The 24787-nt window shown below is 37.3% G+C and overlaps 1 protein-coding gene across 3 annotated transcripts in view; it reads right to left on the bottom strand.

Moving 5' to 3' along the window:
• Positions 1–24787, bottom strand: part of LOC130663977 (zinc finger homeobox protein 4) — a 159241-nt gene that overhangs the window by 42247 nt on the left and 92207 nt on the right. The window contains exon 1 of one of the 3 annotated variants that reach the window (XM_057463585.1): positions 436–1556. The exons of the other annotated variants lie outside the window; for them this stretch is intronic. The gene's annotated coding sequence lies outside the window, so the exon portion shown is untranslated. Of the gene's footprint in view, positions 1–435; positions 1557–24787 lie in introns of those variants that run through there. 3 annotated transcript variants of the gene reach the window in all.

Genomic DNA, 24787 nt, shown 5'->3' with positions numbered 1-24787 from the left:
GTTTATAAAAAAATCCAAAAGTTATCAGACCTCGGCTGACTTTAGTACGAGTGTGAATGTAGCAGACATCAAACAAATTTAAAATTATAAGAAATAGAAAAAAAAATGCACTTATAAATTTCAAAATTTTTTAAATGTGCATTTTTTTAAATTTAAATTTATTAATTATTTACTCCATTTATTAATAATTTAAAATTTGTCTGACGTTTGCTACATTTACGCTCATACGTTAGTATAATTATTTTATTTCATAATTCGCGCGGAAATTAATCAGCTCAATCTTAATCACCGTGTAATTTTTCGGAGCAAAATTAAATTTCGTAAAAATGAATTGATGGATTTTTTTTTTTCAAAATCACAAATGGCACAAAAAAAATTCAAAATCACCCAGAAATTATTTTTTTAAAAAATAATCACTTTAGACACTTCACATACCTGGGTTCATATCCCGTAAGCTCCAGATTAAAATGTAGCCAGTGATCGCACAAATATTTTTAAAAACATAAAATGATCAAATCACTAGTAATTTAAAAAAAAAAAAATTCAAAAAAAAAATCACGATTTAAATCTCAAGATAACTTGAGTTCTTGCACTCTTGGTCACGAAATAAACGCGGCTAAATCAACACAACACAGTCTTCGACCGTAATAAAATATATCTATATATATGTATATATATAATAAATATATAAATGAGTGAACGAGTATCCTACTCGAAAATCAACGCACTCGACAGCGATCTACGAGTAAATACACAACCTCCAAACAAATATATCAGATCACTCACGAGGATCACTTCCAATTAGTAGATCCTGGTGATAATTAGGAACCAGAATTACCGAGGCAAAGGTGCGCTGGTACTGATAATTTACAACCAAACATTGCCGCACTGTTAGCACTCCTCCAAAGACCTCAGTAGGATCACAATTATTTTTCATAAATAATAATAATAAATAATCCACGCTCTCAATGTCACACACTAATTCAAATAAAAGGTTTTATTGTAAAACGCTCAGTAATCCACTCGTCCAATCACTTTTTTAAATTAAAAATAATGCCTCGAACTGCAGTAAGTTCATAGTGTGTAGTAATAACAATAATTAGTCCACAGATAAATTTATAAATAATAACGATATCGAAAAATAATTTTAAACGGTTTAAAACTTTCGCCGGGAAATAATATCGCACTTAAATTATCGTGTCGTTTATTGAGAAAGCGCGGTCCTGTACTGTAACAGTGCACCGAGACAAGACCAATCGTGTTATAAATTAATTATTAGTAATTAAATAATATACATTTATATTTATATATATGTGTGTGTGTTAAAAAAAACTATAATATGACACAGTTTATTTTCGTATTAACTTTAAATACAAATATGGGAAAAAAACGCGCGCGTTTTATTACGGTATTAAATAATACACAGCACTGTGAGTGAGGGCCACCTTAAAAAACGTACTGGATTTATTAAATGTGTGTACGAAATATTTTGTGTATATTTTAATGAAGAAAGGTCGGACAGCGAAGTGCCCACTTCGGGTCGCACCGCTGAACTGACAGCTCCCCGCCCCTCCGTACCGGCTTACCACCACCCTCGGGACACGTTACGCGCCCCACCAGTGCCCTCTGCGCTGAGACCGCGGATCACTGGCGCAGGTAGAGTGGGGGCAACAGGGGCGGGGCCTAGTGCTGGCAGTGGGCGGGGTCAGAGACGCGCAGGTACGTTCTGAGGAAAAATCGGGGGAGATCGCGAGTCAGTGTTGTGTCGGGAGTAGCTGGGGAATCCTTGCGGGACGGAGATGACTAGTACGGAGTTAAGACGAAGATAAAGACTAAGACGACGATGACGACAGTGGGGGTGGACAATGGTAACGAGAGGAGAAGAGAATAAGCTTTCCTACCTCAACTGCTGCTGCTGCTGCTGGACACCGCGGCGGAATACCAAGATATCGAGGATAAGAGATGTAAGATATGAGTTGTAAGCTGGTAGATGAGGACGACTGCCACGGATTCTCTTCGCGGGAGGCATAGTAGGGGTTTTTATAGTTGTAACACTACAGTGGAGGAATCCTCAGCCACCTCTGCAGCAAAGTCTTTTAAAGAATCAAAAGTTCCCAAGACGGATATCTTGCCGGTAATATTCCCTCCACCTCCCACCGGACATACTGATAACTGTCCTCCTGTTCCTTGGATCCGACGGCGATTTGATAATCGATACGGATATTTCCGGCTCCGTTTTATCCCGTCGAACTGCTAAAAATTATTCTGACATTGTATTGATCTATTGTACAACTTATTGATATTTTTTGGTGCGAGTTTGATTTTTTAGAGGCATATGGAGGTGTATTATTTTTATTTTTTCAATAACCGGTAGCTTTTTCTGCTGGCTTTTACTCACTTTCGTTTATATATGAGACGTAGGACGGGATAGTAGAAGGGATAAGAGTACTCTCAAGTTCCTAGGGACCGAGATATCCTGGCTCGACTTTCCCTTTTAGAATACTGATGTGATAGACACTTTGGCGTCTCTTCTTTCTACGACACTCTGAAGGTCCTACTCCATTTTCTTGTGTTCTGCTCAGAGGTGGCTAGAAAAAAAACTACAATAAATAGTGATGTAGTTTAGATGCTCTGTAAAAAATATTTCGACTGGTGGGAAATGAATTTAGGATCGAGTCTTTGTCTGAAAGGTGAACTGTAGAAATTTCGGTTGACTGAAAATTTATTTTCATTGTTTACGAAACTTGAGGTACGTTCATTCGATGACGGAGGTCAAGGCGAAAAGCAGATGAAACAAAAATATTCCCAGAATAAAGGAAAGAAAGTCCGTGGGTAAGCGTAAGAGTGAGTGAGTAAGCAAGTGAATGAGCGAGTGAGTGAGTAAGAAGGAGAGTAAGAGAGGAGGGTATATTTTATTTGTGCTGATGCTGAGAGAGTGAAAGTCTTCTTTTACGTGAATGAACGTCAGAGCACCCAGACAGGATATAGATTCAGCGTAAAAGAAGACTGAGAGTACGATAGCAGTCTCTCACCTTGCCAGCTCGCAAGAGACTAAGGCGGTCTCGCTGCAAGACTTGGTAACTTTGAGGATTCCAGGATGCGAATGGCCTTCGGCCAGGTGTCGAGCTGTCTCGTTGCGTTTTCCCTAACCCATAACCAGCCGCTCTACACTCTACTCTCTACATTCGATGCTGTCTAGGGCACAACCGACCAACCGGATGAGAACCTCGCTGCAGGAGAGAGACAGAATAGTCATAGACCAAAATATAGGAGTAAAAACTTTATCGTAAAGTGACTTTGACGTCGTTTTGGGGTCTTTTTCTTCTTCCGAGGCGTCGACTCGTGCGACGAGGACGCCCGAGGGAGTGAGAAATAAAAAAATATAAAGAGCAAGAAAATGTACTCTTTGTTCGCAGATCGAAATTTTATAAAAGGCGGATGAATTTTTTTTCCATTCGGTCCCATAAAAATTAAAAAAATCCATACACACAAAGACTGGGTAGCAGAAATAGCCGTACGCTGATGGGTTACGACGTCACAAATCAGTTTGTCAATAAAATACTACTCGAAAATAGTCGTGCTGCAGAGTTAGAGAGCGCAAGAGGACGTGCGAGGTATATATATTTTGAAATATGCTAATTTTTGAGTTGCTGCAACTCTGGTGATGCCTTGGGAGTACACATCGTCTAAAGAAGTTGATGGTAACGCTTTGTGTGCCGAACATTATATGATGGGCATTGCTGCGTGGTGGGTTTAGAGCGCGAGTTTGTGTGCGTGTGTGTATCTGTAGAGAGAGAGCTTAGTATAATAATATTTAAGTGGCGGAGGAGGAGGATGGAGAGAAGAGATGAGAGTAGAAACTATACGGTGGTTGCAAGACGGTTTGTCTGTCCGTTTGGTTTTATGGGGCTTCAAAATGTTCCTCGATATTCTGAACGGTATGCGTCGAGGACGCTGCATTCTTTCTGAGGGATTTAAGCTGAGGGCCACTTGGGATATACATTTTTTAAATGTATATATATAGTTATGTGTGGACGGATGGATGGATAGACTTGAGAGATGGATGGATATGGAGATATGCCGGTACGGTTGTGCAGACATATCAGAAAGAGGGAGTAAAAGTCTTAACAGACACACTCTGTGCTTAGGATCGAAAATTATTACAATGGGTTAAAAACTGTGACGATCCAGTAGCTGGCAAGGATCGCGTTGTGATGAGAATCGGGTAAAAAATTAAATAAAAAGGTGCTGGGTCCGGAGTGAACGGGCCCATTAAACTAACGCGCGGAATTCCGGGTTGAGAAGTTTGCTAGCAGGCTGTTCTCTTCGGAGTACAGTTGATGCTGCTGATGATGATGATGATGATGATGCAGACGAATGCTCGAAGGTGCAAGAGAGATACATACTTGGGCTCTGGATATGCTGAGGAACGCCGAGAGACAATGGGTTATGCTCGAAAGCGAATAAAAATATATAAAGATTACAAAACTTGAATGGACGCGGGTGCCAGGTAGAAAATCCCCAACCTCAGCAACGCACACTCAGCTAAATTTTTTATTTTATCTTGTCGTTAAATACTACTGTTAAAAAAAAGTTTAACTTGAAACGTTTTTTAGGGAAAATAGTGAATTATTGTTCTTTGCCGGTTGCAAATTACCCAGACTGCAATTATCAATTCTATTGTCAATAACTTTCTCCGTAAGTTCTTGTGAATTATTAAAAAAAAAAGAAAGAGTTTCGTTGGTTGTTGGGAGCCAAACAAACGGTTTGACTGAAAGGGGTGAAAAATTTTAAACATTTGTACTTTTTTAACTTAAAACTACTGTCAGTCTGGCGAGTCCGAGTCCGAGCTCGATGGAAAAAAGTTCTGACGCATGATCAGAAAGTACGGTGGTGAAAAATTCGATGCTAAAAATAGAATTTTTTTTTTTAAAGTATTAATAATATAATAGTTCATAACCTTCCTCACTAAAAACTTTGGTTACCCCAATGTGACTTGTCGAAATTACACACATTTCACTTGAGTTACTCACTCAGTTGCGTGTACCAAAGGGTATGATTTTTTCTTTTTTTTTTTTTTTTTATTCCAGTTATTACACATTCTAATAATAATTTAGCAGCTCCTTACTGTTACGCATGACTAAGGGAATCGTATCGCTAAATTTTTTCGATAATATTCCGTGGGGTGAAAAATTCGACGTCGAGGTACTGCCGCACGCGATGTGAAATATTCAATAAGTAATATGTTGTCGAAGTTGTAAAATATAAAATGAAATGAAATGAAATGAAATAAAATTTTTTAAAAGTAAAGTAGAGGAAAAAGTAAACGAGCTGGGGCGCCAACTCAGTGAAAATTCATTGTCGATGTAAAGTATGACAAAGTGTGAGAACATATATACATATTTACATATATACCGAACTAAAAAACCAGAGAAAAATAAAAATATAAATATAAAAATAAGCACATTCATCAGGGGGTGAGCCAACGCGGTATCGATTGTTGCAAACATCGAGAACTTGAGGCAGGTAAAGGTGCGATGAGTTTTTGTGAGTAATACAAGTAAGGCCGTGATATGCTGGGATAAAAAAAAGTAAAATGCGCATTAAAGGGTTCAGTTGTCGGGCCAACGAAATAGTACCGTAACCAGTACACCAAAGTGTTATTTATTCTTAGCGCTACTGTAGTCTACGGGAATAATTGTATGTGTAAATAAATAAAATAAACTTTTGAACTTGCACTCGGTACCTGGTGTGTATGTATACACACAAGTTGCCCGAGAAAACCGGACTGGCCAGACTGCTGGGCGCCTTTTTACTCTCATATCCGCTGACGAAAGACCTACCGGTATCGTACCTATATGCGGTCTTCTCTACAACTCATGTGCTACGGCATCGGACCCTGCCGAGTCTCTCCTTTGTATTTTAGTTCATACTGACCTCTGAGTGCACTCTATTGTAATCTCATTCGCATACACCCTTAACTATTCAGTCCAACGAACGACTGCGACCGTTACTTAATTCAAAATATTGTTAATTTTTTTTTTAAATTCAAATCCCGCGCGGTTTTTGAGGAGAGAAAATTATTGTTGATGAGTAATTGCCGATAACCGACGTCGGCTTAACAAAGTTGAAAGATGGATTTTAAAAATTAAATAGGAAATGAATTTTCGTAGAAAAAGTTGAGAAAGTCAATGGACGAATCGTGAGAAGCGTTTAAATTTGAGGAAAGAATAAAAAAGGACGGGAATTTAAAAAAAACGATCCATTTTGTATAATTCACAGCGCAGTATTTTGTTTAGCAAAAGTATTACATTAACGAATATTTTTTCATTGTGTCGACCGGGTACTTTCGAGAAAAGACACAAAGAATAACTAACACAATATCTTTTATTTCGAAAGGTGACAATATATATCCTGATGCACGTGAACGGAACGAGATTGTCCCACGGACTTTTTTCTTCTCAAAGAGAATGGAATGTCAGGTATAATGCGGAAACCAGCAACCAGATTTCCATGGAGAGATGGACAGCCTCGGGTCCATCAGGTCTAACAGGTGATGCTTCTCCCTTCTCTTTTTTTTCAAACAAAAATATTGTTCTTGCACCCTCGTGGGCTCGCCAAGCTAGATCCTCCGCATTTCGTGAATCGTTGTAACCATTGTCTAAAACGGGCACCAAGGCCCCCCCGTCGGATTTTTATGTTCTCTTTGACACCGCGGCTGCTTTTCACGACACCACTACTACTAAACTACGGCTATACTACAACTGAACTACCAACTGAAAAGTCTATAAGAATGGGACTTGTATAAGCCTTTTAATCTTCCCTGTCGATAGTTTTCTTTGTGTAGAGAGAGAGGGAAGGTGAAAATTTACCTGCGAGAATTCTGCTGGTACCGTTGATGATATTGCCCTTTGTCTTGGCCTTGCTTTCAACATAAAAATAAAAAGGGGCCTTTTTTCCTGTCACACCCGCCACCACTGGTACCAGCTAGTGTAGCAAATTACTTTTTTCCTCATTCAAAAGTCCGCTGGTTTTTCGTCTTAAGTATAAATAACAATAATGAAATAAATATAAATGAGGGTTTGCTAAATAAATGAATTATGCTAAACAATTCTTGGAAGCATCCTTTCCGTAATTGTTGGCAGGAGTGCATTTATACATACAACCAATAGCTGATGAGCTAGTAGACGAGAGAATTGCTGAGTATTAAAATACTAAAAACCTGCAGGCAACAGTAAAATCAACGCGCGTGATTCTGGCGCACGCGAATTTTTAAGTCCGATGCAGAAATGACTGAGGGTGGAAATAAATATTATGGATATTGTTGGGCTGAGCAGAAAATTGATGGACTACAAGTTGGCTAATTTTGCTGAAAGAAAGAGAGAGTGGAGAAATTAGCGAATGAATATTATATTTTTCAAGACCAGAAAAGACTACACACATATTAAGTATTTTATTTTTAACGATTTTTTTGTTGAGTTATTTTTTGAAAGAGACCTGTTCCGCCATGACCGTGGGACGCGCACGGATGTTGTTTAAAGTCTAGACACAATGTTGGACCCCCGAATTAGTCGGAGCACGAGAAATGAGGGGGTCTCTTGTACCTCACGGTAATTAACAAAATTAGCCGTAATTAGAGTGCTAGGACGGCTCGCCGCGTGTCTCCGGCTCTCAGCAGCTCTCCCTTAAATTTATTTCAGTCCCTCTCTCTTTCGTAATCATTTCTTGGCACTTTCTGGCTTACTCTGTCTCTGTTCGGACACATGGGCTCCCTTTCTTCTTCTTATTCACACTCACGTCCTTCGTAGATTAACGCATACCAGCTGATATAATGTATTAGTAAGTGGGAACAAAATATAAAAAGACACATCAGCTCGTGTGTTGCCTGATGCTAGAGTGGATGACGCCAGTACACATCCATTTTCGTCCGCAAACTATTTATCCGCGGACGGCCCTAATCACCAACGAAAACCGATCCCCCAAAATTACGGGACCTTCTAATATTTTTAGGACTCTACTATCCGCTTTGAAAACGTCCGCTCCTTAATATTAACCCAATTTGCTAAAAAGAATTAGCCGAAATTTTTCAGCAAACCCATAAATCCGATTAATGCAAATTTTTTTTTTTATCACCAGACGGGTCAAGTTCGCCTCTGGTCTACACTAGGGCAAAAAAAGATGTAGAGATAGTGGACTGAAGTGGTTCCTGAGGGGAAACACGACACAACACCAACCCTAGTCGGAGAGAACACACACACACACCTGCTTCGTCAACTCATTTCTTCTGTCAAGGCCAGTGGAACTGAAATAAATAAAATAACTGACAGGACAATACAACCACCCGCCACCAAGTGACCATTGTCCATCTTTCGTGAGCATGCTGCCCCATGTCACGCCTCCATGCCATTATTATTCGCAACCGTGTAATCCTAATTCCTATGTACACAATACTACAAGTACAAATCTCGATGGAAACCCTAGAAAATATATATTTCCATAAGTATTTACAAATGTACGATGCCGACAGGTACTTGCAGCAGCTCATTTAAAGCACCCCAGCATTATTTTTTTTACTCAGCATCTTTTGTTTACTCAGTCCTCGGCCAATTAACGCGGATCAGACTACCACCTGATCCTCTTTATTTACGACATCTTAGGCATCGCCGCTATTGGGATAGAGTGTAAGCTCTCGTTCAAATAAGAGAGCCACAAAAGAACATACTTTGGACAGTGGGTTGGTTTGTTTCAGATCGAGAGAGCCTGAACTTGAACGGACTTTTATTTTCCGGGGATGTAACACAACTATTTGATAGTGAACTCTGATGGACGAACGTACGTAGGAGGTCATTGATCGTCTTCCATTCACTCTCGAGCTATATACAGACTTGTCTTGTGTGGACGAGGTATGTGCGAACATATATAGCGGTCTATTGTGTTGTATAGACACGGCAGACGACAGTAGAGCGTGTCGGCACCCTGGGACAGTACGATCGGCACTCAGCGACAACCGACAACCGACAACGGTGTCTACGTAGGTCGCACTAGAGCTGACACGCGTGTGTGTTATGTATGATATATATCTACAGAGGGAGTTGCGGCCATGACCTTACTCTATGCTTGTGCGTTTTGTTATGTCATGGCTGACTTAAGTCAGCTAGTATATCTTCAGCATGTCGGTTTATAGATTTAAAAAAAAATTACTTTTCAATAAATAATAAATTGCCGCGCATTCGTTATGAAGAATAAATTCCGACTTATCAATTTTAAAATCATGACTAAATTATAGCGACACGTTAATTACAAACATATATGGATGTGATAAAAAAATGATTTAACCGGCGATTTGGGATTTGACGTTCCCTGAAAGTCCACACGAGGGTACTACAAGTGTATTATATTATATTATGTATATACATATATATATTATACGTGCACATACGTCGTACATAAAATGTTCGCGTGCCGGGAAAAGGCGCGAAGGACGTAACGGAGATACAAGCTCGATATGCCATAGGTACAGAGCGATCTGCTCGATAAGGTAATTACTAAATGCTAATATACTGAGCATTTACTATTTGTTCTCTATTATATACAAAACGTCTAACCTAATATACCTACACAAACCCCCTATATATAAATATACATGCATATAAATAAATTGTACTCAGATGATTGCGCCGGATCACTATCTCTAGTTGTCTCTTTTAATATTTTTTCATAATAATATCTACAACATAAAGTTAACATGCATAAAAACATGAAAAAAAATAAAAAAACATGCATTTACAACACTCGGAACTCGGACATACACAAAACGACATAATAATATTACTCGCGTTCGCGACTAATGTCCGCGTCGGAAAAAATAGTGTAGCAACAATTTAACTATTTACTAGCGTAATTATTTTATTTTGAAATTTGCCGACACTAATTACGCTGCTATTAAATAACCCAATAATTAGAAAAAAAAATCACTTAAAATTAAAAACACACATAGATATACATGTGTGTTTATAATATGTAGTAAATAAACACAAGTATATAAAACTCGTTATCATAAAGTTGTATCACGATTATTGCATGTTATTCCCATTGAGTATTAAATACGATTTCCACTATTAGTCACGCATTTGTATTCATCCCCTTATATATAATATATGATATACTTATTTAAGTTTAATGTCCAGCTGTAAAAAACGCACGTATCTATTGGGATATTGGACTACCCTGCTCTCGGGTGTGTACTACTAGTGTCTGCCATCAGACGATTAACTATCTGGTGTGCCAGACATTTAACTATCGACTCAACTACAAACTACACGCACTTTTTTATTTTTCTACTCTTCCTTTCCCATTTCTATTCTGGATTCACTCGAAACGCAACCGCGGACTCTCTCTCTCGGTCGCGTACTCCCCCGAGGGCTTGTAGGCAGCCTATCATTTGCTAAATCGTTTTTTATTCGATGACGGTAATGCGCAATACATTGTCAATGATCGTGGACATGGTAATCATAATCATGATGATAATCGTCATCATCATCATCATCATCATCGCTATCATAGAGCAGGAGTCTTAAAAAACTAGAATCGTATTCTATAGCAGCCCATTCGCGATAAGTTGCTGCAATTTGGCACAAACTATAAACTATGATGAAGTTTTGTTAAGTTAAAATACAAGTCTTTACAACAAAATCATTAAATTGATTTGAGTCCAGAGGTCGTTGGCTTTATTTAAATCAACTTGTGACTCAAGACGCTTTCATCAAATAGTCATTCGTTAACTCCGATATCTATTATTTATTTTTAATCTAGTTTAAATTAGTTATTAATTTACTTTTTTTTTTTCCATGCCAGCCAAGTTCCGAAGCAGCGGAATTAATTTTTAAACAAAAACCCTCGGAAAGTTTTAAACACCGGCGTGATTATCTGGCGCCAGAGAGCAATTGAAATTTTTTAAGGACGTCCTGTCGTCCGACAGGCAAACATACGCATAAAAAAAAAAACGCTGGGCATAATAAACCCGGGCCTGTAATTTTTTAATTACGTTGGCACCTTGTTCTTCAGAGTCTGGCCCCCGAGGGTAGAAGTCACTCAAGCCCAGTGACTTGCAGACCCAAATATCCTTCAGCTTTATTTTTAATAACACCTCCTCCTCCTCATTCTCTGTTATTATACACACTGTTGCTTGCGCATCGCCGTACCTTATATATTTGGTATATATATATGTATATATACATAATACCTACTCCCCTATACTATATTTTGAGCAGATGTTAGTGCCGAGCGCTAATTACTTTACTAAAATAGAACAGAAAATGGAAAACTAATTAGTGCGTGATTAAATATTTTCTACCGTTTTTTTTTTTTACTCAAAAAAAAGTATATAATTAAATTTCCCCTCTGTAATTATACGTTAGGCGAACGTGGGGCTAAACGGTCAGCCTAAAATTTTTTTTAGGAAAAATAAACATAATGGGGGAGGTTTAAATTAATTTGGGCCGAGTTCTGACAGCCGACTTGGAGATCTACGGAAAAAATGATATTTCATAAACTTTAGTACTTTGATAGGACAATATATATTAAAGGAATATATGTGTATAAATGTTTAGTTGACTGGAAGCGGTAGTACACACACGGCATAAGACAGTAAATGCCAAAGAGACGACAGCCTGCCCGGTAATATCTGCTCAGAGGTTTATATGCTCGAACGCCCGTTCTTATGAATAAATATATAACGATTTCCTACAGGGATCGGTCTCAACTACAACTGTACAACTATGCTCTGGTGCTCGGTCCGAAGGACATGGACGCGACACAACAGATCGATAAAAATTCGTCTCGTACCTGGCTCCCATAAATATTCCAATAAAGCCTTTCGAGAGCACATATATTTAATGCATACATAGACATATAGATATATATAAATACATGTGTGTCGACTTGTTCATCTTGGTCTTACCCGGTTTTGAACCTTATACACCCCGCGGATTTTATACTATATCAAGATCTAGAAATTTTTATTCGAACCAAACGCGCGTCTCGTCAAATTCCGATTCCAAGACGCGTGCAGGACTCGACTATTTTATTATTTATTTTATTTCCCATCTTCACTACTCGGTGCCTAAAATCCTCCGATATGACTTCCAGATAAAGTGATATGAATTTTTTCCCTGAAAATAGGCCGCGAGATTTGACTTCAGATGAAAAATTTTACCGACATTCTACAATTTAAATATACGTACGTTCACATGGTAAATATTTGCTCCGGCTTCCGTCACCGAAATAGACGACCCATTATTTCAATTTCACCGCCACTTAGACTTATCCTCGTCTAATACGCAATCCACTGGACACTGGCTCTGGAGTGATGTTCGGAGATCAAAAGACCACGTGATGAATCTTGGCAGTTATTAGCCGCTAGCAGGCGTCGCGACGTCGCTCGGTTTGAGAAAAATCCGCGAGATGGAGACGCGGGTGGATAACGCAGACTCTTTATAGTTACATTTATAGACGTATACTCGTTTCGATGAATAAAACTTTCTTACGTTCTTATTGTCGTGTAAATATAAACATAAATATATATATATATCTATATACATATCTATAGACGTAGATATAAATATAAGTACAAGTACAAGTACGAACGCAAGTACACTTATCAATTCAATGCAAGGTGTTTTTATTTAGTTTCCGAACGATTAATACTCGGAACTGTAAACACGTTATAAATATAAATATAAATATAAATATGAAAATAATATTAAATTGCAATTCTATTTTAAAAGTGCGCTCTGCACGCCCAACAACTAGTAGGCAAAAAAAGTCCTCGATAAAAATACACACATTGAATAAATGTAAACTAGTGAGTAAAAAGTGTCCCGCGTTCAATATGTTTCGCATTTGACTACATATTTCCCTTTCGATGTTCGTAAATAAAGTACGCGTGCTATATCCCTGTGAAAATAACGTTAACACGGGAAAAAGAAAACGTAAGAGTGTGGGTGAGGGTGAGGGTGAGGAGACACACTCGGGGAAAGTTGTGTGAGAGAAAAAAGCCTGGGTTACAAAGAGAGTTCTGAGAGGGTTGTCACCTCCTACGAGCCCCATTACACTTTCACACACTTGACAAAACGTCACATACATTTCACTGCTGGTGCACATGCACACACACAGCCACAACAACAGACGATTTTATTTTTTTTTTTTTTTTAAATATATATGCCGTCTTTTGGGGCTGAGGTTGGAAGTAAGCAATAGAGGCAGCGGCAGAAGCAGAGAAAGAAGTTGTTTTTAAAAATAAACAGTGAGTTAAAGCATAGCTAACTAGCTGAATCTAAATCAATACTCACTTCAGCACACCCCATCATCTACTTTACCCTCAATCGCTTATTTTTCTCTTTAACGTTATCTCTGGTTTTTTTCCTCAGCGTCGTCGTTACAGTCCGCGTTTTCCCTTCATCTTTAAAAAGGTCTCGTACGTCTCGCCCGTTTAGCTCTTGGGTTTTTCGATTGATGACGTTTGATCAGAGCCTCTAGCTTGCTCTTCGCACCTTAATTTCCGGTGTTCGGGTTAGTCGACTTGGCTCTTTAGAAATTATAGTTTTCAGGTGCAGGGCCAGAGCTCACGTTTTGACGGAAAATAGTTAAAGTCGATCGAAGTACAATCAACTTTTATTGACATATATTATTTATTTTACATAAATAGAGACTCAGAGTGAGCCTAAGCGATAGCCTCGTAATTCAGATTCAAAGCTACGAGTAACGTCTGTCCTGGTAGCAGCAGTAATAAGTGCGTGTTGTACGCCGGTATAAGTATAATATACACATGTTTTATAGTTTGTAATAATAAGTGTGTGTGTTTAAGCTTGTAGGATATATTATAATTCTCCGGGGGCCTCCGGCGTGGCTAATTGTGTTGCGTGGGTGCGAATATGGTTTATAGTTCGGCGGAAAAGCTGGCCCACAGCCAGGCAAACGAGCTCACGTGACGTCACGCAACGGAAATAGCAACGCAGGCTAATTAGGCGAGCCAACTATACACCAACTCATACACAAACTCTTTTGCTTGTGTATATTTTACGCTGGTACGCTCCAATGCCGGGGGAATTCATGCATCTCGTCATTTGCGAATTGCACTCGCATCTACTCATCTACTCACACACATGCTTGCACGCGCACGTGTTTTTTTCTCATTTTTTTTTTTACATACTAGCATATGCATCCATAGATTACCACATACATAATTACAAATGTATACACATCCCGAGCTGTGTATAGATATCTAAGAACATTGTATACAATTGTTTTGACAGTCAATTGTAAACGCGTGGAGTTACAGAAATAAAAATCCCGAGATCAAAGCACGCTGGACAGTGAGTTAAATTTCCGGTGATGCCTCAAGCAACTGCATACAACTTTTAATAGTATTTCATACGTTTTATTATGTTTATTATTACTATTTAAAAACAATAATAACCTAGTCATTTATTTAAAAATTAAAATTACTTAAATTAAATATGCATATGGCAGCAGAGGCTCCAGAAGTGACTGAGCATCTATTTAATTTATTAACAAAAAAAAATCCCCCTAAAAATTACGACGACGATGAAAATGAGGACTGTGATTATAATGGGTATTTATATAATTTTTATTTATTTAAATTAAAAACGATTGAGGCTGATGGGAAGGTAACGCGATCCTCTGGTTTAGCTGCCTGGCTTTCCCATGTATCATCGCCCACGGGTCTATTACATTTCTAAGCGATACAAGAGACGCACAATGCACCGACATCCCGCTCTTTTTACATATCACATGCACGTAGTAAATCCACGTGGGCTGAGGCTAATTATGCGCCGCACCTTCCTTCGGGCATCTCTCTGGCTCCCACCCCCCATTCAACACAATATATTCTCCCTGCACTCACCGCGTCCAGGTTCGGATCGAGTGTTGCTTGAACGTGCTTGGGCACTTTTCACCAGTCGTTTAATTTACATAACAAATTGCACTCGTAATTAAGCAACGGACGTGGAAGAACGAGGTGCCGAGGCCAAGTGGGTACCGCCAGCGGACGTTGATGGAGGACTAGAGTAAAGTTAAGCTGACTCGAAAAACTCTTTATATCTCGTATCAGCCAATGAGCCGATCTGACGGGGCGCAATCACGGTCATCATATGATGATCAACTGAATGCTTCAACGTTAAATCCCCTGGAAATCTTCATTGCTAAGAACAATATATGTTTTACAATAAAGTATATACATATATACCTGCGTAAACGGTATGAAGGGGTGGGCAAGCGGGCGTGACTGCGTTAAGTTGGTTGATGTGCGAGTAGGCTTGCTCCCTTAATTACTTAGATTTAATCAACGGCTTGCGATGCTAATGTGTTGTACATGAGCATGGAAATTACTTATTTATGACAGCAACATTTTTTTTAAAACTCTCTCCAAACGTCTCTATACGCTACCGCTACTGTATTTAAATTCAGCAGATTTCAAATTTTTATTAACTTAAATTTTTTTTCGCATTGTAATCACCAACTTTTTTATTAATCGTTAATTTGTGGAAGAACCGGAGGCTAATACAGTGATAGAACACTTTATAATATACCTACTCGAGATGATGAAAATAAATAAACCGAGACCGAGCTCCAGACGTGATATGCTTGAGTCTGTGTTACTGAGAGAGTACAAGTACAAGTACAAGTACGAGTACGAGTACATTACACATCTTACCAGTCTATGTGTGTGTGTATGTGTGTGTGAGGTATAGGTAGAGTGGGGCATCGCATGCTCGTTCACTTAACGAAGATTAATTGCGCTTAAACCAACTGCGCGGAAAGCGTACCGACGTTGAGTTCTCACGTGACACCCGTGACCCTTTACGCTAATGCAGACGAGAAAACTCAAGATTTTTACATGTTTAACTTTAATTTTTGAGTTTTACAAATGTTTCGCATGAATAAATTAAGAATTATTTTATTTATTAATTCGAAAGCTACGAGATGGGGTCGATTATTATGTGAAATCGATTACGACGGGCCACTAAATTAACTCTGATTATTCAGTAACGTTTATTGCTAATAATTAATTTAACTTAAAATATTTACAAGCATTTAATTATTAATGAGCAAAAAAATCTGGTTGGTATTTAAATGGGCGTCTAATGAGACTGACTGCCTTTGAGAGATCGTTGATTAGAGTGACTGTCGAAATGTAAATGACAGCGGCAGACACATTTATGGTCAATAGAAATATTTTTGAATGATAATTAAATTAAATAAAGTGATGGCTGCTGACACACTTTTAAAAGTTCGTTAGATCTTTTATTGTCAATGAAAAAAATTTAGCCGCGAACTTTCTCGATTTGAATTCAGTTATTATTTATTTAGTCTTTTGTTGGAATAATTTTCGAGTAAATTAATAGTGAGTGAAAAAATTTTTGACTCAATGGTCGATAGTTCGGTTGTCGATGTACGCCGGATGTTTATGATTAATGGTATGTACATATCGCTATGGTGATAACTGACTAAAATGGGGAATTTAACCGCGGGCGGGTACATTTTCGACAGAGTTCTGTGGTGAGATAAGGAGCAGCCTTTTTAAACCTTTTCCAGACAAATAAAAGCTTAAAAATCCGCGATCCCGTGTCTTGCTGATAACAATCAGTACATGGAGTAGGGTTGGATGAGGAGGTCGTGGCCCCCGGGTTCTTCTCCATCTTCACCCATTGTTGTGTGTAAAATATTATTTTACCATCGCAAACTCAGTATTTATTATTATTATCATTATCATCATTATTGTTACTGTCGCTGCTCACTCGAGCAACCACCGGCTAAATTTCCTTGCTTTCTAATATTTTTTAGACATGACCTACTGCCGGGTTCGCGATCATGAATTCGGTCCCTCAAGTGGAAGTTTTTTTTAAAGATAATAATTATCACAGATAAGAAAAAATATATACAAGTCGGACTGGGAATGAAAAAGCTCGGAATTACCAAGACAATAGCTCGCTCGTCTTCTTTTGCTTGAGTTCCTGTTCCTTGAATTGTTTCGCGTCTTTTTTTAAATTTATTCCCTCTTCTTTTACTCCCTCTTTCTGATTGTCGTTATTTATTAAAACAGTCTGCACTTAAAATCTGGATAAATTAAATGGTTTTAATAAATGATAACAATGAGTAATGAGAATAAGTATCAAAGAATGACTTTTCCTTCGTCATCGACGCGCCATTACCGCTATTGTTTAACTCCATTCATTCATTTATTTATTTATTTATTTATTTATATACTTTTATTTTTTTTTTCCTTATCATCCTCATTTATTTTAGTCGTTAACTGAGAAATTCTTATTTTTTCATTTAACCCAAAACGAAGATTGAAACAAATGGGGCAAAAGTTTTCTCGCGTAATGGAATTACTTTGTTTCGATATCACCCTTGAATAACACAAACTAACTCATCCCGATGATGCCAACCAAGTAACCAACCGAGCTGAGTATTTTGTGATGTCTCGAAAAGAGAAAAAAAATATCTGCCCGGTCCATACTATACAAACTTAAACTAGTACCTATATAATACATAATACAATAAATATATAGAACACATAAAAGCATATTCCAGGCCCTGAGATCTTATATATTCGGTACTGAGGCTCGAGTTCGACCGAGGGAAAGATAATAATTATACAATGGCTAATTGCACGGATGCCTGTTTTTGTTCCTCGGTTATTTTTCGCCAGCTTTCGTAACTTAATTTTTTTTTCCTGCCTCTTCTGTTAAACTTTTTAATTTTTCCTCTGTTGACGTTAGTCTTCCGTCAAAATAAGATTATTAATCCTACCTCGAGCCGAGAAGGAAAATTAATTACGTAACTAATTTAACGTCCACGGTAAAGTTTTTCATTTTTTATTCTAACCGCTGAGTAAAGTTTTATATTTTTAATTTATTCGTTAATTTACGTCAATTAAATTTTTTTCATTTTTTTTTTTTGAGTTAATATGGGATCTCGTGCAGAAATGCATGATGCCCAAAGCGGTTTCACGTGAAACGATTCATTCGGCATTCAACGAGTCCGGTAATGTTTATCCTCCGTATTCTTCTCTCACTTCATTTCACTCATTATTTTAAAATATATTTTTTTATTTTTTTCCGTACACATGAACAAACTTAACGTCCATATTCCGTACATACAAACATCAACTTGCCATATACACCGGGGCTATTTGGTGCAAGTTAATAACAGAGAGCTAGTGGCACCGATTATTTTGTGCCGCGATAATTAGACGTCGTGCCGGTCGTTCGCGCAGGTAAATAACGAGAAAATAATTGCAACCCGCGGGAATCCATTCTCTGCAGAGCAATATACATTTGGCCAGAGATATCTTTCCCTTCCTCCCTCTCACCCTCTCTTTCTTCATCTCTCTTTCCTACTCACTCTTGTTCAGCTCTGCTTGCTTTTACTTTGCCACAAACTTTATATACAATTTAACATTTTATTGCATCTGCTTTCATTGTCTTTAATTTTTTTTGACCAGCCACTTTTTATTTCACAAATGCAACCGTAAAAAAAAATTACTTTTTAATTTTTTTAAAAAATTCAACCGATAAAATTAAAACTTAAACATTGAAACAACGGTCAGAAAATTTTAGGGAATGAGTAAAAGAAATGGAAATGATAAAAAAGTCAAGGGGTCACGTTGAAGCTTCTCGAAGACACAGTCAAGTGGTTTTGGTACTCTTGGGTAAATTAAGAATGAGTATAAGAACAAGAGAAAAATAAAAAAATAAAACAAAAAAGAATAAGTTAATTAAGTAATAAAAAGTCACCGAGTCGTGTTCTCTTGGTGAGTGCTCGTTTAGCTTTTCCGTAACTCTCACTCACTCTTTCCCTCTTGTTCTTATTCTTATTATTATTCTAGTCCGATTTAAATTAAAATAAACATCCCCTAAATGAGTAGTCTCGGTCTGCTAGGCTCTTGGAAATCTCTTGGTTAACAGCAGTTAATTAATTCCGGAGCTAACCGCGTAAACGAGGCTGGAGATGAGGGTGAAGGGTGAAGGGTGAAGAGTAAAACGGCCCGATTCTGGATGGAAGTATTTAAAACACTCGTTATACTACTACTACTACTACTACTACTACTACTGCTGCTATTACTGCTGCTGCTGTTACGAATACTAGGAGCGAAAAACAATGTCTGAATTCTCTTTAATTAACCCCAAAGTGAGGCAAGCTGGAAAGAGGTAAAAAAGGGGACAGATGGAGGTGTCGAGGGCTGTGTGCAACAGGTGAGATGCAAAGCAAGGGTTATTTCGTATTCTACGCTCCGAGATTGAGATATTGCTTGACAGAAGAGTTTATACTAAAAAAGGGTGGACGGAAACTCGTCTTTTTGCTGCTTTTTGTCCTCCACCGTTTCATCGGAAAACAATCTGATCAATTTAAACTTTTTATTATACATGACAGTCAAAATTTTTTTTATTCATTCCAAAATAATTCTATTTACTCAGCCAAATTTTTTGTTTACTAAAAATACTCTTTGAAATCCATGATTTTTTTTCATAATTTTCACAAATAATACGTCTGATTGAAAAATAATTTGAACAATTTTTGTGACTGATGACAATAAAAAATATGGAAAAATCTAGCTCATAGAAGTGAAGGAAAAAAATTTTTTTCCCAGCACTGAGCCCAGAGTCTAGATTTTCTATTTCTTATGGCCAATATATTCACTCGTAGTTATCCTACGATTAAAGTTATCCGTTAGCTAACGTGAGTTAACTGGAGATTTCGTTTTCTTCACACTAGTTTAAGAAATAACCCCCGAATATTTTTGTTCTAAGGATAAATATTGGGCTGACTTTATACCTGGCAGTTAACATACTGATGTCAGTGTGTGCGTAAAAACTATACAGTGTAGAGTTTACATGGCACTGTACATACTTGTACAACGATTCTTCGAATGTCAAATATAAAATGAATAATATTTCCTTCCCACTTGTGAAAATTATTATTAAAAGTATTTTTTTTTTTTAGTTATTCATTCATTCGAAAAATATTTGTAATTAATTATTCAAAATTCGACACTTTCATCTCAAATGCAATTAATAATATCATTAGCATAGTTCTATTTTCTTAAGATAATTTAGCGTAAACAAATAATGAGTAACAAACTTCTACTAGAACGGAGAAGTAGTTAGTAAAGATTTTTTAAGTACATACATTAAATTTGGGTCTGGAGGACCCCTAGAGTAGGTACTATAGCTCAAAGTCACACATATATGACCATAGGATAGCTAACCCGTCGGTCTGTTGAAGACAACCATCGAAATTTTAACCCCGGAATAAGTTTATCTGCCGAATAACAAACTCCAGTTTATCTCTCTCATGAAGAAATCGGCCATTAGACGGGGATCCTGACCAAAATTGAGGCGTCCGTTTGATGTTTCGAGGCCTCGGAGGTATCGAAAGTCTTTTGGAAGAATGCTAGGGTATTCTGAATTAGATCGCATGGAAAAAATATGAGTTTTCGTCGAAAGAAGGGTGAAAATAATACAAATGAAAGATAAAAATAAATAATAGGCACTAAAGAGCGTTAATAAAGTGATAATAGAGCAATTAAAACCTGTTGAATTAGTTCATCAGGCTTTTGGGGTAAAGTATACTTATATATCTACAACGTGGGAAGGGTTGCTGATGAATATTCTCCACAGAAATTTGTTAACGAGCAAGAGAATGAGACGCGAGGGGACCTGGACTATGTATAACTGGGGCTAATGAAAAGCACATTATTACTGCGGGGCTGGGATGAGCGGGTTAAATGCGTTAATTTACGTGGGAGGCCGATAGGGTTGAACTCACCGGCACACTGTCGACCCTCTAGAGCATTTAATTATCCTTGAAACATGCCTTAAATATTGTCAGAGTCACCACGAATACCGGAGTTTAAGCATGAGCAAAAACCAGAACCAGGAGTAGGAGTAGGAGTAGAGGGTGAGGCTGCGATAAAACGTCAACATGGAAAAGGGTTCAACCCTCTCTTGTGCTGAGATTCTCTTGTTTAAGTGATCCGAGATTTTGTCACTATATTTTATTATTATTCATTTATTTTTTCACAAACTACTTTATTATATCGCAGAAATACAAGTCAATGTTGAAGACTAAATATTTTTGAATAAATACCGTGTAAAAAAAATTTATTTCAAAAAAGTTCGACACGCAGAACTTCTAAACTTTAGACAGATCAGAACTTTGAGTAGAACTTTTGTATTTTTGATAGTAAAAAAAAAAAAAATTTTATCTGTGATTTTATAAGAGTGAATTTTGAATAAAAAAAGATGTACCTGAAGATCGGAACGTTTTTCGCGCAACGAAAATGAAAAAAATGATGTAATTAAACTGCTTCAAGGGTAGTTCCGGAGTCTGGGGCCCGCCTAAGATTTTTGGCTGACATATACCAGCATCTATATGAGAAACATTTCTGAAATCTGATTATCCAGTAGATTTTTTATCATCAAATTTTTTTTTCCGTTGCGCGAAAAACGTTCCGATCTTCAGGTACATAAAAAAAGAACGTTTTTTGTTGGAATATCAGGAAATGCGTGAGCTATGCAAAATGAATTAAAAGGTTTTATTAATCACTTTGTTACTTTATTAAAAATATAGAAAACTATTACAATGGAAATGTTTAAATATATAGCTGAGTCTAGAATGTTTGTGAATAGCAAAATATGTATGAATTTAATGTGACGTATTGAATGGCCGAGATCTTCCTTCAGACTAATTTTGAGTGATGGTCATCGGGTTATCGGAAAAGGTCGCAGGTAACAAAATATTACCCTTACCCTCTCTGTGTTTCTCTTTGTGCGTTACGTCATTTTTCGTTGCTTATTTCAACATTTTTTAAACATATTTTTACTACATTTTTCGCTGGTTCCGAAAAAAATCAAAAACCTCAAATTTGAAATTTTTTTTGAACTTTTCTAATTTGTCTCATGTGTGAAAGTTCCACATGTCGATCTTTTTTGGAACGAATTTTTTTCATGGGTATTCCCAAGGCTTAAATTGTTTTTTTTTTAATTTTATTCTGGAGATATCGAGGTAGAACTTTAATCACAAGTCATAAAATAAATATATTAAGTATTGAATTGAAATATTTGTCGCAATTTTTTTATCAGTTATAAAGTTATATTTTATAAAACAAAAAAAAAAAAAGTTAAAGTCACAAACAATCGCGATTACAGTTGAGAACAGGAGAATTGTCACCACAGGAGGGAATATGTAAGCGTGGGTCGTAAGAGCGCATAAAAGACACCATGCAACCCCCATATAATACACAAAACATTATAAGATATATACATACATATATATTTAAACAACACAGAGAACACAAAACACACATTCGCTGTCTTTACATTCTCGAAGCTCGTCCAGCGCTTAGCAAAGGTACAGTACGGCTATTAATTGTCTCTGTTGATTCGTGCGATCGTGCTCGGTGTATCAATCGGTATATAATAGTACGTAGTAGTGCAGATAACCAAGTGAGAAGAGAACAGATGATTTTACAGGGCAACCAACCGAGTGAGAAGCCAACAATTGTATTGTGTGCTGTTGTATTGGACTCGAACGGGCATTTAGTAGCCCACTGTTAAGCCCTCGCCTATCTAATTCTCTTCAACGATTAAAACACGACGTGATTGAAGAATTACCCGTGTACTCTGGTCTTTAATTTAAATTCAAATCTAATTGTCTAAATACTTGTGCTTGCATGCTGAGCAAATTTTTTACTTCGCTGCTTAATTGATTATTCCGTCTGACGTTTTTATTGGGACTTTTTTACTGGGACATTAATTGCTAACTTATTTACTGTGCGCAACTACCGTAGGAGCTTTTGGTGATTAAAATGTCTCGAGAGTTAATGGGCAAATAAAACAAAATAAATATTTTTGGTTTGTTATAAATTTTGGGAGACAATTTCCTTTTTTTTTAAACGGTTTGAAAAATAGCTACCGTGTGTTGACGATATGTTACGTTAGTGTTGAGTTGCCATCTACCAGTGGAAAAAGGGATAAAATGAGCTAGTGTGACTCTCAAGTCTTGAGCTACTAAGCACAGACACTGAGAAAACCGCGACATGGGAAGAATAAACGCCTACGCGTAAACTCACTCATGTACTCACGCTTCTGTGTTGACGCCAACGTCGAGACTCGGTGTCTGACGTGTGTCTACACGCAAATATTCGTGTTTGTATTGTAAAAAAAATTTTAACAGCCAAAAAAAATCACCCAGCGAATAAACTTTCGAAGAATATCTAAATTATTTTAAGTGTAAATTTTTTGTCAATTCAACGGAATTTAAAAAAAAATCTAGGCATGGATATTGAAGCGTAAAATATTAAAATTTTTTATTATTATTTAGATTAATTTTTTTTTTTGTTTATTCAACCCGACACTCTAGACTCGTTTGTGTGCCCGGTCGGTTTGTCCTGCACACAACAAGTTGAAGGTGAATAAGCGGCGATGCGCCTGAGAAAAACCGAGATAAACCTGAGGAATTAATTAGGACCAGGCAATCAAGGAGATAGCGAGAAGCGGTTGCAGACCAGGCGCGAACTGTTTTTGCATATAAATAAACAAACTGCTGGTGGAAACTAAAAATCGGTCGCGAGGAATCTCGTCGATATTTTATTCACCAGTAAATTAATATTCTGTAAAAAAAGTACAGAGGTTAGCTTGCAATTATAAATTAATTGCAGGCGTTTTAATTTATGGGTAATATTTATTTTGATTTTGATTGTGAATTAAAAATAAATAATAAAACCGGCGTCTCTATTTAACCTTCGTCACAGAGTGTAAAAAACTGGCGGACATGATTTTTTTTTCTTTACACACCAACAGAATCTTATTTTTACCTGGCATGGGCTAAGGCCGGTTAACTCGTCCTGAGTAACGGCTATTCCGAGAAGTTGTTTCAGATAGGGAGCTAATTTGTTCGCGCTGGCACGTTTAAGTTTCGAAACCAAAGATACGGTTTATAGATTCGTCGACTCTTAGCCATCCACACACGTATCGAAATCTCGTAAAAAAAAAAATTAATTATCACATGAGCCAACAAAAATATTAAAATTAAACAAATTTAAAAACAATCCCTATCTGTATTTATAAATCTCCTGGAATACTTTTTAATTAACACACGCAGTATCGGATATGCTCATCTGGCTGACACACTAGACACACACAAAAGGTGTGAAGCGGCTTTAAAAATTTAAGGAATCCAACTTGCGATCCTCAGACGAAACATTTCGCCAAGGGTCCATATGCATATATTCCGATCTCTTTAGCCATTCCCGGAGAGCTGAATTTCCATCTCCATCTCCATCTCCAGCTTAAACTCCAACTCCATCTCCATCTCGAACTTAAACTCCAACTCTATCTCCATCTCCAGCTCCAACTTAAACTCTATCTCCGTCTCCATCTCTATCTAGATCTACATACACACCAGTAATAGAAAGAGACAGATTCTCCCTCATCCCCGCAGGGATGGACCACATGAGGGTGGTAACGTATGAGTTATTAAGACAGTAACGCGCATGCTCGCGGTTCTTTCATCGATTCATATAAGAATATCCTATCTTGTGTGTTTTTCTTATCCCAGTGCCGTATATATTTTGCTTTTTTTATTGTTACAATTTAAATTTACATTTATACTCATACTTATTAAATATAAAAACAAAAAAAATTATATATATATTTATATACTAATACTTGATGGGTAAGTTAATGAGTACAGTAGTTTT

The sequence above is a fragment of the Microplitis mediator genome, chromosome 2 (genome assembly GCF_029852145.1).
Source record: "Microplitis mediator isolate UGA2020A chromosome 2, iyMicMedi2.1, whole genome shotgun sequence".
Classification (NCBI taxonomy): domain Eukaryota; kingdom Metazoa; phylum Arthropoda; class Insecta; order Hymenoptera; family Braconidae; genus Microplitis; species Microplitis mediator.
Note: the sequence above shows the minus strand (reverse complement) of the source record. Positions and strands in the feature narration are given on the sequence as shown.